Genomic DNA, 20,247 nt, shown 5'->3' with positions numbered 1-20,247 from the left:
TAGGCTGACCTCCATGCAAGAAAAAACGTTCAGAAGCATGTATTCTGCAATTCCAAATCAGTATAAAATGTAGACAGCTTGATCTCTCTCAGAATCCAGAAAATACAAATGTTTATTCTGTTCCTGGTCTTGTTTAATTTTCAGATATTTCTTTTGATTACACTTCCCAAGAATTTCTTCAAGGTTTTTAAATGCATTACACTTCCTTTTATGTGGGGGAAAAAAACAAGAGCTGTATTAGACGGACTGACCCTACCAATAGATCTGGGTAAAGTGAGACATAGGACTATTACAAGGCTGCTCAGTTAAGACTGTCTTGCCTTTGGAACATGGAGTCATATCAAGATAAATGGAAAGGTGTGGCTTGGACTTGTATGACATAGAAGATACAGTGTGGTCTCTGTTCTGGTTTAGAATGAGGCATTAAAGAGCTTTTCCTTCCCCCTGTGCCACAGTTTTGAGTAACTTGGGGTGTTCTTTATATGATTTGGATTCTGTTGAGTGACTTTTAGAACTTACATCACCAGTGTTTTAGAGAAATAGACCGTGAAGAGATGTGTATCAGTTTACATGGCTGAAGAGGTTCCCTGTGCTGAGGTAATGGTAACATTTCCTCAAAGATAATGTTCACTTGACATCAGACTCACATAAAATGTAGCGGACATTTTGTGGGAATATAAGTCACAAGTGAGGCAGAGAGAGTCAAAATGGCTTACAGCCCATGAGGAGAGGATTATACCTTGGATTAAAGTTTCTGTCAGTCTCTAGAGGGACTGGGGCTTCTGGGAATTATCTTGTCAGCAGGCTATAGAAACAAGTTATCTAACTCTGAGTAGAGCCTACAAGTCTGTGGCGAGGTCTTATAAGAATTTGTTTGATATTACATTGGATCCCAGAGAATGACAACAGTTTTTGGCCTCTTCCTGAAATATGCTGCAGTCTACATGTTTTGGAATTTTTGGTTGGTAGTTCCTGCATAGGTACATCTGTGTTACAAATAGTTTATAGTCAGTGTTTTCAGGCCTTTCAGTCAAATGTTGGTGGCATAACAGCAATGAGAGAAGAAACTTTGTTCACACTTCTTGGGATCGTAGTGTACTGGAACATTTTAAAACCAAACTTCAGGATCTTGTTAATACTCTTTAGCCACAGAGCCTCATAAATCTGTCTCATTTATTCATATGTTGTTCACGCAGTAAAGAGTAGGGTAGGCACAAAACCGAGTTACTGTCATAGACTTTGTTTGCTGAAAAGAAGTTGGGTATAAAGTCAGAGTATGGGGAGACCCAAGCATATGATCGTTAAAGTTTGATTACTGAAATATATAAATTTGATGATGCCCTATCAAATTCTTTGCCTAGGCAGACATTTGTTAGTGAATGGTTATCCTGACTCACTGAAAAGTTTGACTTGAGGCCTAGACTGGTACATGCCTTTCTGCCCTGGGGACTCTGCTTCCTCCAAAATGTTACCCCTTTGCTTTACACTGTTAGTCTGTTATCTCATTTATCAGAGAGCTGGTGTACATTTTAAAGGCAAAATGTGCTGCCAGGTGTACTGTTGACATTTCTCATAATGGATTCTGTAAAGCTTACTCTGTCACCGTTATCCTTCCTTGTTGGACAAGTGTCAGTTTTATAAATTTACAGTTATATGTATGTTACACATTATGAGGTGCACTTTGTGAATTCTCAACTTCTGTTTAGGTTTACTGTTTAATTTTCTTATTTCTGTTTAGCAGTTATTTGTCTGTATTTTTCATAATGTAAATCTTTTGAATAAGTAATGTTTTGTTTTGGTATAAATCATATTAACAAAGTTGTTTAATAAAAAAAAAAAAAAAAAGTAAAGGGAAGTCATTTCCTAAGTTCATGTTTAAATTCATTTTTTTATTTCATTGCTTATATTTATGACTGTATAAACTGATATTAATACAAACCGATGGAAAAAAATGAGTTAACTGACACAACTGTTAATGTCCAAAACAAAATACTCTCTACCAGGTGGCCAGAAGTAAATTATACATAGTAAGCAAAATAATAAAAATCAGATTAAAATGTACAGAAACACTATAGTGTAGCAGTCTGCTGTTTATAAAAACTGTTGAATAAATTCTTGTCAAGGAACAGAATTACAGTAAGATCCACAGTTCCAATGCCAAATTAAGCCGATCATAATGAGAAGGCTGGACTCATGGTTTTTACCATCAGAGCACCACCTGGCTGTCTTTGATCTCTCATACTAAAGTAATCCAGTTAGCCAGAATGAAGTCACTGTACACCAACCTGTATAAAAACATACATACATACATATATATATATGTATATATATATATATATATATATATATATATCACGAAGGCATAGACTATTGAGGTTAAAACAAGGTACCAAGTGTCTAAGAGAGATTTCTATCCATCCGATACAAGTGCTAGATTTATGGACCACTTGTCTGATCTGAGCTGGCAAAACTAGTGCTCCAGCCTCAAGCTCCTTTAAATGTTTAGTCTCCCCATAATTCACCTGCATATGAAGCACCATCAGATCTCGTTTGCTGCCAAAGCATTCAGATGTGATCTGTGATATCCACATTTTTTACAGAAAGCAAAATTATGCAAAGCCAGAGAATCCTCATTGCTCCTTACAGAGTGTAGATATGTTTTGTTTCCTTTTCTAAGGCCTCACCTCAAAGAGCATCCTTGACTCTTGCATACCAAGAAAGATTTACTGTCAGACCCCTCCAGGGCACCTTATCCTGACCTCCACAATCTTAAATTAAATTAACTGAGTGGTTCCTGCAGTTCTCTTGAAGGCCAGTGATCCTTCCTTGTCCTAGGAATGTTGTTCAGATCTTATCTGCTTCCCAGCGGGAGACTACGTAAAATGTTTACCTTAGTAAGTGTAAGCACCTTGCAGTATGGCAAGTACTCAAATTATTGACCCTTTTACTGCCTGTGTTCCTGATATTTTATGTTTCCTGTCAAGCTTATTTAGGTTCATAGGTTAGTACAAGGCTAGCTGCCCTTGCTGGCCATCTTAAGCCTAGCCAGTTTTCCTTTTTGTGCTTACAATAACCTGTCCCATTTGGTTAAATATTGATCTTACCCATCCCATAGGATCATAGGAAGTTATGGTCAATAATTATATATTGCCTGTAATGAGAATAACTGGGATCATGCCATAGATAATTTGAGAGGACCCATGGATGGGTTAAAGCATTTATGAGCTATTATGCCTTGGTAGTAAATGGGGCAGTTCTGGAGTAAATTTTGTGTTTCCTATCCATAGATCTAATGTAAACTTCAAAATGGACAGGGGTGAACTTTGTTTTATGTGAATAGGGAGTCTGCTCCAGAGGAGTGGTATCCTGTGCAAGATGTACCAGTCCCTCCAAACCGTTCTTTTGATGCTGAGGAAGAGGTTTGTTCCCTAGACTGAGTATTACTGATGTTATTTGATTTGCTGATGTGCAGTAAATCCATCAGTAATGGGTCGGAGGATGCATTGTACTGTGGACACAGGTCATTTCTTAGTCTGTAGGATACAGAGTATAGTGACAGGGCTTTGAGTCCATCCTTGTAGGACATGTTGTTTAGGCTTTATATCCTTTTAGTAAGGTATCTCTGTGGGTGTTCCATTTGTTGATTTGTCTGGATAGATACATGCAAAACGGAGGGGGGGGGGTAGTATTCAATGATTTATTTGGTTCAGGTTCCAGTTTCTCCACTATAAATGTACAGTTAGCTGCAATTTCTAATTTTCATTTGGGATTTGATTTTCATTCTTAGGCTTCCCAAAGACTCTGCAAAGCTTTTCTAAAGGGAGTTTTTCTCTTCAGGTCCCTCATTAGGGATATGGTGCCTTCATGGGGCCTTAAATTGTTTTAGGTGGTGTTAACAAAGTCCCCATTTGAATCATCTTCGTATATTTCTTAGAAATTTCTACCATGGAAAAATCTTGTTTTTTGGTTTCTATAATCTCGGCAAGAAGAGTGCCTGAGTTACATACCTTGTCCACAATTCCTACCTATTTGATTTTTTGTAAGGGCAGTTTCATTGCTCACTAATCCTTCCTTTGTTCATAAGGTGCCTTTAGATGCAAATTTGAATCAACCCACATATCTGCTAGTACTTTTCTCCAACCAAACCATCGAGAGAGAGTACATCCTGTACACCTTAGATGTCCACAGGCAGCTGAGACTGAGATTTTATCTCCACAGATCTAAGTCTGTAAGGATGGATTCTCAACTTTGTGTCCTTTGCTAATAATAAACTTGGTTCAAATGTCTCCAAAGTCATTCTGTCCAGGTAGCTTTCTGACTGCAATCTTATCTGTCACCCTAGCTACAGTAACCCCCTTACCATGCAAGGCCACAGACTCATTCTGCAGGGTCTATTGCTGCAAGTACTGCCTTCTTTAGGAATTTTTTATTTGATATTTGCTGTGGCTAATTGGTTTACATTACACATCTTCTCCAAACATTGCAAATTGCATGCAGTCTTGAGGTCTAGGGCTTCAGTTGGAACCATTTTCCTCAAAAGTCCCTTTTCATGATACCACCCAAGTTTTTTTTGGAGCTAGGAATTTTGACCCACCCATCTGCTCAGATGGATAGGATGAACTGGATAATGGTAGTAGTTATTTACCATAACACTGCATCCTTTCATCCTCTTCTGTCAGATATGACAACCCTGTTGTTTCCCCCTTCCAGTTGTCTTTATGAAAGATCTGAAGGTTAGTAGTCGCCCTTCAGGGAGATATGCTAATGGCTAAGACTGGCTTTTTTTCAGCAAACTCCATCTTTGATCTGAGCCAGCAAAACTAGTGCTCCAGCCTTGAGATCTTTGAAATCATGTACCTCCCCATGATGTATCTTTCTATGAAGCTACCAAACAAGTGGCCCAAAGACCCATCAGTGATATCAGACGAGTGGGGGTGAAAGTATCTAACATGATTAGTTAAGTACATAACTACCATGTTTACTAGCACGTCAGCCAAGTCCTTGTAAAAAAAGACTTTGTCTAGGATTAAAGAAAAAAGTTCCATTTACCAGAAGGTAGCAGGTACCCCCAAAGTACACTGGGCATCTCCTCAGAGATTGCAGACATAGGCAGAAGTTGAATAAAACACTAGTTCTTCCATGGACCGTGAAGTTTAGAATTTAATAAACTTCAAAATGCATCCAGTGATGACTTATAAAAATATAAGCTGCCCAGTGATTAAAACAAAGCAAGCAGTTTTTCTTCGTCATTCATTCTTTAGCCAAAAATCTGCTGACAAACAGCTATAAGAACATCACAAGTAATACTGTTGCAGCACTGAATGCCAGTACCAGACAGACTTCGCAGCATGAGAAGCAAACATAAAATGATAGCTGAAGTAAGGCACATAGATTGAAATAAAATGTCCAGAATCATTAGTTAAGACAGGCCGATAAAAACAGCTGTAGATTACAACTGTATTCTGTGATCTGCCACCTTCTTCGTACCAACTCTGATTATCATTTGCTGACCTTTGATAGCACAGTCACTTCTCAAAACTAACATTTGTATAATTATATGAGTGATACTAATTTAATAATAACTATAGAGATGTTTACCTTCATTGCTTGGAATATGGTTCGATACTATGAGTTACGTTAGGTATGAATTTTTGTCATTTAACAATGATATACAATAATATCTATAGGCTAATTCTCAGTGCTCAGAATAATTGTTAAGATATAGGACCTTGGCTGCAACGTGTGTTATAAATTTAAATGACTCCCTTTAAAGGGCTGTTGAGAGCTGACCATTAGAGTCTTGGTACTCATGCTGTGTGCTTAGAACTTATTTTCAAATGCACCTTGATGCCGAGTTTTCAGAAGTACTATTATCCAGTCGGAAATTAACTATTAAAACACAAATAAAATACCAATACCTTCATTTTGTTTTAAAGAGTTTCCCACATTTCCATGTACAATACTACACCCCCATACCACACTATTTTTATATATTATCATCTACATCGCCAGATCACCATCCTTGAATATAAAGAAAGGGCAGTTATCCTTTCCCTTTCTTTGTGGACTGCAACGTCTCTGTCCTGGGAAATGTCTGTGAATTCAGCAAAATGAGCTGTCTGAGTGGTAGCCTGTAACCAGTTATTCTTTGATACTTCTGCTTCATACGAGTGCTCTTTTCCCACAAACATATTTTGTACGGAACTGTATTTTTTAATATTTTTTTTTGGGGGGGGGGGGATTCTGTATGTGGGAAAATGCAAGAGCTGTTCATATCTGCTGTAGTTCCCAAATAAACAGTTCAAAACATTTTAACTGAGATTGGCAAAACAACTTTTTTTTTCTTGGGCAACTGCCAGTTCTAGATCAGATCTTCTTCTAGTTTGACTGGATTTGGCAGCTAAACAAAATATAGTTAAGATTTTATTTCTTAAATAAGAAAATGTTTTTGTCTTGGAATTTCTTGATGGAATGTTTGGAATTTGTTAAAGCTTGTATATTTGCAATGTATCTTGTACTGTCATGCCTGTTAGAGATATTTGTAATGTACCTATCTGGAGTGTTTTTTTTTTGTGTAATTTGTTTTGTGTTTGTACTGCATGTCATGCCTGAAAAGAGCCACTTCTTGTCATATATAAATGAAAGAAAATACTGTGAGAATGTAAAACGTTCCTACTTTTTTTGTCAACAGTAATGTTTTCTTCAGGGCAAATATGTGATAGATTTTGGGGAGGATAATTGTTAATTCCTTGGAATTCTGTGATTGAATCAGTGGTAGGTAGTTAGTATGTTATGTTCTCTCTCTCTCTCTCTCTCTATATATATATATATATATATATATATATATATATTATCTCTGTTTCCCTCTCTCTCTCTCTCTATATATATATATATATATATATATATATATATATATATATATATATATATCTTCTGGCTTAGATTCCTCCTGAGAGGTGTGTTATGTTGTATATCTTACGCAGTTGTTCTGAAAGACTTCTGCATTACATATAGTGTTTATAGGCAGTAATGTGTTTCTGACAATGTTGATGAAAAGCAGAGTACTAGTTTGTCTTCTTGACACTTTTATCTAGCTGTTAAAACTGAAATATGAGTACAGTCTGCTTATTAAAGAATGCAAGGAAGCTTCTGCATTGCTTGTACTATAGAAAGCACTCTCTAGGAGGAGGTGGAATAAAAGCCAGAACAGACTGACCAATAAATGTAAACGTCTAGGAATCAAATACATCGTATGCTTTTCACAGTTGCCAAGGTTAGGTATCAAATGCACTGTGGAACTAAGACAGGTTAGTTCTGGTGCTTCACAACAACTTTACTAGATAAGCTCACAGGAGGGTGTCTTTTTCATTATATTTTTGATTGTTTTGTTGGGCCAGAGTCTCACTAAGTTTGTTGTTCGCACCAAGTGCCATTTGAATTGTGGTTGTTTTTTTGTTCCAAATTGGCTTTACAAACTTAGTAAAAAGAAATGTTATAGATATGCAAGTCATAACATCTGAGAATACTTTATTTTATAAGAAAGTGTTGCAGTTCAATGTAAGTTCTTTTAGCACTCTATGGCTAGAAATGCGTCTTGATAACTTCAAATTAGGTGAGACTGTCCTCCTTTTGAGCCTCTGACTTGAGTTGTGCTATAGCTGGCTGTGTTCAATTTTAAAGCATTAAATCAAAAAAACATGTAATGTGATTCATATCCAGGACAGAGCAAAACAAAAAGAATGTTATTACGATCAACAACATGATTAGACTGATAACACATGATTTGCAACTGCTTTACTAAAGGAACTATGTGCTGCTGGTGAGAGAGTTCATTTTTCTGAGGTTCAGTTCAGGATCCATTCAGTTGTCATCAGATCTGCTGCCCTGACATTTAGTGTGGTACATCTGATTAGACGTAGACTCTCTGTAATTTAAAATCTCTCTCTCTTCATTTTGAGATGCATACCTGAGTTCTGACATCAGAAATCTTAATGAATATCTTGGTTGTGAACTGCAGTTCCTGTGGTACAGGGTTTGATTCCTTCAGCCATCATTTGCCTACTGTGTGACCTTCAGCAAATCACTGAACCAGACATTGCTCCTGGGTTGCCCCTGAAAAGGGACTGTATTGCCAGTGGGCCAACCTGGTTAACAGGTAGGTGGTATTATTATAGTTGCCAAGGTAGACCTGAAGCGAGGTGCTTTAGACAGTTCAGATGTCTAAGATTTAGTTTATCTGTGAGATTACTGTGTGTGTTTTGTTATACTAGTTTGTTTATTTGGGTAGAAATATAGAATTTGACAGTAGGTGAATGCTTATCCCACCTAGAATATGGCTTTTCTGCTTACTGGATAACCTTTGATGGTACTTGCATTTCACTGCCTTTCTTGTGCATTGCTTAATATCATTAATGTATTTTACTCTAGATCCGGGCTGCCACGGTGGTGCAGTGGTTAGCATTGTCGTCTGATAGCAAGAGGTTCTCCGGTTCGATCCTCGGCTGGGGTGCCTTCTGTGTGGAGTCTGCATGTCCTCCCTGTGGTCGCGTGAGTTTCCTCCGGGTGCTCCGGTTTCCTCCCACATCCCAAAGACATGCTGTAGGTGGATTGGACACTCCAAATTGGCCCAAGGTGTGTGTGTGTGTGCCTTCAGTGGAAGGTTGGGCGCCGGGCTGGCAACTCAACACTGTAAAACTCCACTGCCAATCATGAGCAGACAGATGACCCGCTGTGGCGACCCCTAACCGGGAAAAGCTGAAAGAAGAAGAAGAAGACGACTCTAGATCTTAATCAGTAAAGCTAGTTACTGTATTCTTCATCATCTTTGTGAATAAAGAGGTACTTGCATTGTCCCAGAGCCATCTTGCCCTTTTCAGATTGTACTCCCTTGTTCTTACTTGCATTACTTAACATGCCATAAGGCATTTTTATTTATGCCCGAAGTGTTAAGGGCAACAGCCAACAATGTGTGGATTTAGTTGTGGATGGCATCACCTATACTCAGCCAGGAGATACAGCAAATCTGCTCACTGATAAATTCATCTCAAATTTTATCTCCCTGTTGCCCACAGTTTTCCCCTAAGAAATACCCTCCTCCACTCACCCGCCAGTTATCACTAAACATGCTGCCACTGCTAAAGCATCGCTTCAGTGGGGTCCAATGATATACCAGGTTGCCTCTTAAAAGGCTTGCATTAGGACATGTCAGGCCCATTGAGATCTCTATTTAACCACAGTCTCTGATATGGCTTTGTCCCAGTAGAGTGCAGGGCAACAACAGTCATCCCTCCGCACAAATGGGGACCATCATCTGACCCGGGTAATTACATACTCATAAGTTTGACTAGTCTAATATGTAAGACCATGGAAAGAATAATCATGGACCTGATAAATAATGACATGGGAAGCCTCCAAACATTGGACCCAACCCAAATTGGTTTTGTCAAGGGCAACTCATGCCTACTAAATCTGGTGGACTTTTTAAGTCACAAGGGCCATGGATGAGGGTAAAACAGTGTATACCACCTACCTTGACCTGGCCAAGGCATTTGACACAATCTAACACTAAGGTTTTAGAAATAAACTGAAAAAATTGGACATGAATCTCTACATCACCAGATTGACTGCCATTTGGCTCACAGACAGGACATATGTGGTTAAAGTGGGTGAATCCAGATCCAGCAAGAGGCCAGTTATTAGTGATGTGCCACAGGGCTCAGTGGTAGAATCACTGCTGTTCAGAATATACTTCTCTGTAGTCAAGGTCACTGTGGAAGGCCTATGGATGACCAAGTCTGCCCAAAGACTGCAAAGTTGGGGGCAGTCATCGAATCCCCCAACATTGTAGATATCCTTCAGGAGGATCTAAATCAAACAAATGATTGGTGCCAAAGCCATGCCCTAAAATTAAATGTAAAAAAATATATTGTCTTAACCTTTGGGAAGACAAAGACCCCTGAAAACTATAACATTAATAGCACACCCCTCAGAACAGATTCAGAGGTGAGAGCTCTAGATACACAGATTTGAGCACCATGTGTGGTGATGAAGTACTTCTGTGTGACACAGCTTATAGGTAATGGTATAGCATCCAGATCCAAGGAAGTTATAATCCTACTGTACTCAACCCTCATTCGACCAATAATCGAGTACAATGTGCCATTTGGCATGCACTTGACTAGGTACTTATAAAAGCTGGAGTGACCTCAGACAAAGAAAATACAGGGTGTTAACAACACGTCCTATGTGGCTAGACTAAAAGGCCTATCCTTTTACTCTGTATCCTACCGACTGTTAAGGGATAACCTGTGCCTAACCAAAAAAGGTTCTCACAAATCCAGCCCTGATGGAGCTGCTACACATCTGCAAGACAAACAGCATGAGGGTCACCCGATCTAGGGATCTAAACCTAGTCAGTGACTCAAACAAAACATGGGAGAGGCAGATATTTGCCACAAAGATTACCCCTTCTTTTGGAAAAGGCTTCCTATTCACAATAAACAGAGCCCTTCCCTAGCCTTCTTCAAATGCAATTTGCATCAGTGGATGGGGAATCGCAAATTCACACCTGTGGTAGTGCCTATGTCCCTTATGGATAAGGGCACTCTGTAAAATGCTCAATGCATATGTACAAACCTATGCCATCTTCTTCCCCAAGGGCCACATATTGAGTAAAATCGGGCTAGGCTTGTAAGGGCTCTTTAGCCATTAGCCTAGTAATTTCCTATGAACATTTTTTGCACATGTGAATGGATTCTTTTATGTTTTCCACTAGTGTGCAACTCTTACTACAGGTTTCTGGAATTGCTTGTTAAGTGTTAGCTAATTAGATATCAACAAACCGCATAGGTTTCAATGATTTTGCATATTGTTTTTCATTCATTATGTTGACATGTATACGTTTTCAAGCAACACTTTAGTTTTCCAAACAATGACATTTAGACAACAGTATCTCACGGTGTTAGCATTATAGCACCGTGCCCTTAACCCATGGTTCTACAACTTCAGGTTTTAGACCTGCAGTTAGGGGGAAAATGCTGGCTCCAAAATTGAGGCACATCATAATCCATTTGATTTTGGACTTTAGCATTCAGCATGACAATTTTTTTAATGGTCATAGTGACCACTAAAGAAGTGGTAGTGCAGACTCTCTGCAACACAGACAACTGTACCTTCACCCATGGTAATCCCTCATTGCACCCAATAAGTTATGTACTGTCATGCCAAACTGTTCTATGTGCTTTAGTGTTATTTAATACATATTCAGAATAACCGAACAGCAGGTAATGCCAGATAGTGTCTGTTACATTACTGCACAGTACATTATTTATTTATTTATTGCATTTGTTTACCGGGATAAGTCCACTGGGCCTAAAAGAGCCCGTTTTCAGTGGAGGCCCAGGGAGAAAAGCTCCAACAAGATACAGAAAAAATATAAACATTAATTGGTACAGAAGCAGAAACAGTGTTACAGATAGTAAACATAGTAACATATACAGAATATATTAAAAAAAAAAAAAAATATATATATATATATATATATATAGGTCTACTTCAAAGTATCGAAGACCCACATCAGCGAATCCCAAATCATTGAGATGACAACATCGCAGCCTCACTTACGCGAATGGTCACATCATCAAAAACGACATCTGGGAAAGGAACTACTTAGAGGTATATGCTCTTTGCTCCCCTATAGTGCAATCTCAGAGTGGGTATATTTAGTTGGAGGGTGTGTGGGGGGGGGGGCTTTGTGTTTGGTGGGTTTTAAACGGTTAGCTGTGTGTATGTTGTTCTGGTGGCCAAGTGGTTAGTTTCCCGATGAACGTTTTCTCTGATTTCAGGTTTCGTGTAAGTGAAGCTTTGTTATTTTGGTCTTGATTTCGGATTTGCTGGTGTGGGTTTTCGATATTTTGAAGTAGACCCATATATATATATATATATATATATATATATATATATATATATATGTGTGTGTGTGTATATATATATATATATATATATATATATATATATATATATATATATAGATAGATAGATATATGTTTATATAAATAGATACAGGTATTGATATATATCTACGATGGCCAAACAGTAGATGATGCCAAAAGGACTGCAGCTGTGCCACTAAAATAAAGTGCACAGAGCATATGTACAAAAGTATAACATTAAAACTGACAGTGTAGCTAAACATAGTTTCAAAGCATTCAGAGTATACCAGTGTTACAGTCAATTTAACATGTTAACCAGAAAATAGAGTTTAATATTTTTTTTTGCCACTGGAGCCTCTCCTCCCCTTGGATGTAATCCAAAACCCTCACATTGCTTGGGAGGAGATTGAGTCATCCCAGTGTATGGCCATAGTTACAGCTGTATGAATTTTTGTTTAGATGCTGTACCCATTTGTCCCTCTGAACACCTGACATATAGCTAAGTCCATTGTACCCAAGAAAGTATGTAGGTATATGGCCCTATATCTTACCAAATTCCTCAGTATTTCCCGGTTTTGAAGGCAAAATAGTGGGGTGCTACAAATTTCTGAGTGACCCCTTCAAATCTTTTTTTTTAAATTTACAATTTGTAGTTACTGCTGACGTCATCACGCCAGCATATCCCACATGTCATCAACATGCAGAGGTGTGCATGAAGATGTCGGCATTGTGAGACAGTGTCTGACTGCCTGTTGAAGACTGGGAGAGCTTTAAAAAAAAATAAAGAAATGTTTATTGCTGCAGCCAATTGAAGAGGACGTCATGTCAACGCTATTATGAAAGTAATTCCTTTTCTTCTTTCTATCCAGATAAAATAAATCACATAAAGGTGTACTATGTAAACTTAAAAAAATAATAAAACACAGCATTGCAAATAGAGGTCAACATATTGTGTGATATGTTCAGAAACAGGGGTTACCCCCAAAATATGTTGGACAATGTTAGTCGATTTGTTTTAGAACATTGGAATTCTCACTATGGTCCCATTATTAGTCTAAACATACCATGGGTGCAAACAGTATCAATGAGTAAACCTCAATTTGAGTCCGGGTGACCACTCGTAAGCACTAGTTTTACCATACAGTAGAGAATTCACTCTTTAAAGAATGTTATAAGTAGTCATTAGTGCACCGTCTTTAGAAAATGGGCTAACCAGTAGACTGGGGGTGCAGCCCAGATTTGTTTTTAAAAACAACAATTTCAAAACATTATTTTAATCCAGTGGAAGCAATATAAGTAAATGTACCAAAACTTTGGGGATGAAATGGTATGGACCGTGCAAGCACTGTAGTTTCTTTGTAGAAGGCAGTAGTTTCCCAGTACATGGATGTTCATTGTGTTACCCTGCTGCAGTCATCACACTTGGGTTATCCTGTCGTCAGGTGGTCCCGCAGTCGGCCGGAATTCCAAAGACTTGGTCCGGCGTCGGTTGCTGTAGCTTCTTCCCTGACGTCAGTGCGCCAGGAGTATATAAGAGGCATCCAACGCCATTTTCTTCAGTCTTTCTTGCCGTTCGCAAGTGCCGGTCGGCCGACTCCTAAGATTTTCAAACTCTAATTTCAGACGGAAGTCTTCTATAAAGCTAAGTACCCCGTTGGGGAAACTTTTCTTGCCTCGGACTGATGTCAGAAAAAGTTAACAATTGTATTTCTTGTGGGAAGCAAATACCTCATAAGGATTTTCATTCTTATTGCATACCTTGCCTAGGCCCAGACCACGATGTCACTAGTTCTTGTTTTTGTGCTAGGTTTAATAATCGTACTATAAAAAGATGCTTTGATTTTGCAGGACACTACTTCGGTAGAAAATTTAACTACACTATGCCGTCGGAGCAACCGACTACCGGCATGCACAAAAAACGCAAGGATAAGGACAGGCAGCCCAGGCCTAAGCCAGATTCCGAGGCCTCGGCTGGTCCGGTCTCCGGTTTTTCGGCCTGCAGTGAGGCTCCGACGCAGCCCCTGACTACCACAGATCTGCAACCCGAGACTGCTTCGGAATTTTTGATGGAATGTACCAGGCCAACGCTGCCATCTTGTTCAGCCCCAACCAACGACACAGCTGATAAAGATGTTGGTGCTGCAGAAACACCTTCGGTTTCTGAAGGCGTCTTCAGACCGACGACGCTCACCATTAAAACGTATCCTAAGACAAAGACTCCTATTAAACCTAAAAGGACTGCGCTTCAGTCCCCCGTTCAAGGCCCCATGCCTAAGAAACAGATGCTCAAAATGGCTGAAGATTTGATCTCTTTAATCAGGGGTTCCCAGCCCCCTCCTGACAAAAGGCCTAGACAAGAGGAAGATTATGCATCCTCTGAACAAGTGTCCATTTCTTCAGACTCCTCTGAGGACCAAGATTACTCCTTCTCCCCTTATGAAGATTCTGATGCTGAGGATTCCATTCCCTCAGCTTCTCCTCCTGAAGACTACTCCTTTGGGGAAACTTTACACACTATGAGGGAACATTTTCACTGGGAAGGTCAGGACTACTTTGACTCCAAGAAAAGGCTCAGAGAGTTTCTTTTACTCCCCCAGCACAGACCACTTGCCATCCCACCAGTTTTAGACATTGTGGATGATGTTTACTTAGAATCCAGTTTGAACCCAGACTCTCTACCCCCTGCTCCGGCCAAACCTGACAGATACTGTAGAGTGCCTGATTCCCACAAATTTCTTTATAAAAGCCCTGTTGCTGATCCAGAGACTATCTCCCAGGGTCCCAAAGGGGCTAAGGCTTCTATGGCTAAAAATCCTGTACCCTCTGAAAGGGACTCCAGAGCACTAGACAGGTGGGGAAAAAAGGTTTACACCTCAGCCACTCTAGCTATGAGGGCACTAAATTGCCAATTTCACATGCTAAAGTATCAGCAATTTCTTATCTCTCAGTTAAAACAAAGAATGAGCACTCTCCCTCAACAGTCTGAATTGAAAGAAATGCAGGATCTGCTGCATGCAACTGAACAGGTGGGCAAACATACTTTACAATGTGGGTTTGATTCTTTGGAGGCTTCCTGCAGAGGGTCTGTTATATGTAGGCATGCTTGGTTAAAGGAACAAACTCTGCCTGATCATGTTAAAGCAAAGCTTCTAGATGCTCCCTTACAGCAGGATGTTCTTTTTGGAGTTAAAGCAGAAGAAGTCTTAAAGAAAATGGAGGATAAGGCAAAATCTATGCAGACAGTCAAAGATTTCCTACAGGTACAGCCCCCTCGCTTCAGCAGAAATTGGCCAACAAAAAATTGGTCCTTTCCAGCTACTGACAGACCACAGAGGGGTAAATACAGACGTCCAAGAGGCAGAGGACAACCACAAGCCCAGTACAAACCTAGCCAATGGGGCACTGCGACACAGAAGGCAGGAGAAGACAGGTCCCAATCTACCAGAAGGCAAACTCAATGACTTGCACCTCATCTGGCCAAGCAACACTCTCTTGGCAGCCCCTTGGGAGGAAAACTCGCACTTTTTCAGACAACTGGCACATTGTCACAAAGGACAAATGGGTCCTAGACATAATTTCACGAGGATACAGATTCCATTTTCACACCTTGCCAATGAAAAGAGGAATGCCAAACCTGCCACAAAATCAATGGGCAGAGGCACAAAACAAATTACAGCTCTCATGGACATGAGAGCCATTCAACTGGTACCTACTAGAGCAAGGTCAAGGATTTTACTCAAGACTCTTTCTAGTGCCCAGAAAGGACAATGCCTGGAGACCAATTCTGGACCTTTCATTTCTAAACACCTTCTTACAAGTACCCAAATTCAAGATGCTAACACTACAGCAGCTTCTTCCCATGTTGGGCAAGGAAGCATGGCTAGTAACGTTGGACCTCAAGGAGGCATACCTGCATGTCCCTATCAGACAAATTTGCAGAAGATACCTCCGATTCATTGCAGGTTCAACCCATTACCAATTCTCTGCACTGCCCTTTGGCTTATCTACTGCGCCCAGAGTCTTCACAAAATGCCTGGCACCAGTAATTGCATACTGCAGACAAAGAGGAATTCAAATATACCCATATCTGGACGATTGCCTCATCCAAGCAGACAGCAAGGATATTCTCTTACAACATCTGGCTTGTGTAAAACATCTCCTAAGTTGCTTGGGGTAAACAGTAAACGAAAAGAAGTCAAAACTAGTACCCTCACAAAATATGACATTCCTGGGTGCCAGCTTGAATACAACGGCCCAGAAGGCTTATCTGACGCCAGACAAACAACTACAACTGACTCAATATTTCAAAACAATGGCAACAAAGACCCAACTAACTGCAAGAAAAATTCTGCAGGCCTTGGGTTTCATGGCATCTTGCATACTACTAATACCATTTGCAAAGCTGCATATGAGGAAATGACAGTGGTACCTATAAAGCATATGGTCTCAACACAGCCACAGCTTGGACACAATGATATCTCTCATTCCCTGCCTACAACAGGAGTTTCTATGGTGGTGACAGGCATGTCACCTCAACAAGGGTCAGCCTTTCACCTTGCCCCCAGCCAGGCAAACTATGACAACAGATGCATCAGACTACGCCTGGGAGGCACACATGGCAGGACAGTGCGTTCAAGGCGTATGGACTGCAGATCAAAGGAAACTGCACATCAATCAAAAAGAAATGATAGCTGTACAGAATGCTCTGACAGCCTTCAAGAGTCTACTACATCCAGGACAACTTACAATAAAGATGGACAACACCACAGTAATGTGGTACATAAACAAACAAGGGGGTACACACTCCTACCCTCTATGTAGGCAAGCAATGACCTTGTGGAACACAGCTCTGGCTTTCCAAGTTCAGTTACAAGCTCAATTCCTGCCAGGAAAGAAGAACACATTGGCAGACGACCTCAGCAGAAACATCATGGATCCCCACGAGTGGAAACTGGATCCACAAGTATTTGCAATGATAACTCAAAAATGGGGCCTTCCAGACATTGACCTGTTTGCCAGTCCTCAAAACTATCAACTATCAACTAACAAAATTTTGTACAAGGACATTTCACCATCAAGCTTGGAAAGTGGACGCACTCCCATTCAGTTGGAAAAACCTGACAGTATATGCCTTCCCTCTATTGCCTCTGCTCACAAAGGTACTTCTGAAAGTCAGAAAGGAGAGACCACGACTGATGCTCATAGCCCCAGACTGGCCACGCTAGCAGTGGTACCCACTATTGACTATTTCCATAAATTCCAGGATTAACATTCTCTTATCATTAGTTAAATGACTGGCCTTTTGCATCTGTGTTTCTAATCTTGATAGTCCATCATCATGGGGTATGCTGGAAAATAAATCTACCACATCTATGGTAACCAGTGTGCATCCAGGTGTTATTTCATTTTTAAGTCTACCTAGAAAATCCCATGAATCAATAATAATATGTTCTATAGACTTATATATAGGTTTTAACCAGGCATCCACCACCTTTCCAAAATTAAAGGTTTTGGACCTGTTCCCCGATATTATAGGACGAAAGGGTGGATCTAATAAGTTTTTATGAATCTTGGGTATGCCAATTATCGTACTAATGATGGGTTTCTCAATTTTTTAAAAATTATATAAATCCATACTAATCCTTTCTTCAATTAATAAATCTTCTAGGTACAAATTAATTTTATTGTACCCTATATTAACTTCATTCTTCAAATAAATAAATAAAGGGAATATTAAGGTTTTTTACAGGTGTACTTTTTTATAGTTGTACTTTTTTATAGTTGTACTTATTCATTTTCATTTTACACACTAGATAGAAGCCTATTAACATTTGCTAACAAGTTTTAAACAAGTTTAATTTTGAAGTGATTTTAATATATTATTAAAGCAATAGGGATGGTTTTAAAAGATTATGCACACTGGCACTTTAAACATGTAATTGTTGTTATGACGTATAACTTCATTTGGTTTTTAAAAAAGTATTTAAACTGTGTAGAATTTTATTAGAACTGCTCAACCGTATTTTTTATCTGTATTAAACAAGTGTTTCAATATATATTGGTGTCGGTGTGGACGTGTGTATGCTGTGAGGAACAAGCTGCTGAAGTTTATATTATTTGTCGACTAGTTCCTTATCCTTTGTACGTGTTTATCTCTCAGTTAAAACAAAGAATGAGCACTCTCCCTCAACAGTCTGAATTGAAAGAAATGCAGGATCTGCTGCATGCAACTGAACAGGTGGGCAAACATACTTTACAATGTGGGTTTGATTCTTTGGAGGCTTCCTGCAGAGGGTCTGTTATACGTAGGCATGCTTGGTTAAAGGAACAAACTCTGCCTGATCATGTTAAAGCAAAGCTTCTAGATGCTCCCTTACAGCAGGATGTTCTTTTTGGAGTTAAAGCAGAAGAAGTCTTAAAGAAAATGGAGGATAAGGCAAAATCTATGCAGACAGTCAAAGATTTCCTACAGGTACAGCCCCCTCGCTTCAGCAGAAATTGGCCAACAAAAAATTGGTCCTTTCCAGCTACTGACAGACCACAGAGGGGTAAATACAGACGTCCAAGAGGCAGAGGACAACTACAAGCCCAGTACAAACCTCGCCAATGGGGCACTGCAACACAGAAGGGAGGAGAAGACAGGTCCCAATCTACCAGAAGGCAAACTCAATGACTTACACCTCATCTGGCCAAGCAACACTCTCTTGGCAGCCCCTTGGGAGGAAAACTTTTTCAGACAACTGGCACATTGTCACAAAGGACAAATGGGTCCTAGACATAATTTCACGAGGATACAGATTCCATTTTCACACCTTGCCAATGAAAAGAGGAATGCCAAACCTGCCACAAAATCAATGGGCAGAGGCACAAAAACAAATTACAGCTCTCATGGACATGAGAGCCATTCAACTGGTACCTACTCGAGAGCAAGGTCAAGGATTTTACTCAAGACTCTTTCTAGTGCCCAGAAAGGACAATGCCTGGAGACCAATTCTGGGCCCTTCATTTCTAAACACCTTCTTACAAGTACCCAAATTCAAGATGCTAACACTACAGCAGCTTCTTCCCATGTTGGGCAAGGAAGCATGGCTAGTAACGTTGGACCTCAAGGAGGCATACCTGCATGTCCCTATCAGACAAATTTGCAGAAGATACCTCCGATTCATTGCAGGTTCAACCCATTACCAATTCTCTGCACTGCCCTTTGGCTTATCTACTGCGCCCAGAGTCTTCACAAAATGCCTGGCACCAGTAATTGCATACTGCAGACAAAGAGGAATTCAAATATACCCATATCTGGACGATTGCCTCATCCAAGCAGACAGCAAGGATATTCTCTTACAACATCTGGATTTTGTAAAACATCTCCTAAGTTGCCTGGGGTACACAGTAAACGAAAAGAAGTCAAAACTAGTACCCTCACAAAATATGACATTCCTGGGTGCCAGCTTGAATACAACGGCCCAGAAGGCTTATCTGACGCCAGACAAACAACTACAACTGACTCAATATTTCAAAACAATGGCAACAAAGACCCAACTAACTGCAAGAAAAATTCTGCAGGCCTTGGGTTTCATGGCATCTTGCATACTACTAATACCATTTGCAAAGCTGCATATGAGGAAATGACAGTGGTACCTAAAAAGCATATGGTCTCAACACAGCCACAGCTTGGACACAATGATATCTCTCATTCCCTGCCTACAATAGGAGTTTCTATGGTGGTCACAGGCATGTCACCTCAACAAGGGTCAGCCTTTCACCTTGCCCCCAGCCAGGCAAACTATGACAACAGATGCATCAGACTACGCCTGGGAGGCACACATGGCAGGACAGTGCGTTCAAGGCGTATGGACTGCAGATCAAAGGAAACTGCACATCAATCAAAAAGAGATGCTAGCTGTACAGAATGCTCTGACAGCCTTCAAGAGTCTCCTACATCCAGGACAACTTACAATAAAGATGGACAACACCTCAGTAATGTGGTACATAAACAAACAAGGGGGTACACACTCCTACCCTCTATGTAGGCAAGCAATGACCTTGTGGAACACAGCTCTGGCTTTCCAAGTTCAGTTACAAGCTCAATTCCTGCCAGGAAAGAAGAACACATTGTCAGACGACCTCAGCAGAAACATCATGGAGCCCCACGAGTGGAAACTGGATCCACAAGTATTTGCAATGATAACTCAAAAATGGGGCCTTCCAGACATTGACCTGTTTGCCAGTCCTCAAAACTATCAACTATCAACTAACAAAATTTTGTACAAGGACATTTCACCATCAAGCTTGGAAAGTGGACGCACTCTCAGTCAGT

At 40.0% G+C, this 20,247-nt stretch overlaps 1 protein-coding gene across 2 annotated transcripts in view; it reads right to left on the bottom strand.

Annotated features, from left to right (window-relative positions):
- The window catches only part of FILIP1L (filamin A interacting protein 1 like), a 2,033,704-nt gene that overhangs the window by 1,414,374 nt on the left and 599,083 nt on the right, over window positions 1-20,247 (bottom strand). The gene's annotated exons all lie outside the window — the stretch shown is intronic.

Source organism: Protopterus annectens, chromosome 5.part0 (assembly GCF_019279795.1).
Source record: "Protopterus annectens isolate FY-2018-M chromosome 5.part0, PAN1.0, whole genome shotgun sequence".
NCBI classification, from domain to species: domain Eukaryota; kingdom Metazoa; phylum Chordata; order Ceratodontiformes; family Protopteridae; genus Protopterus; species Protopterus annectens.
This window is presented reverse-complemented; position numbering and strand designations above follow the sequence as displayed.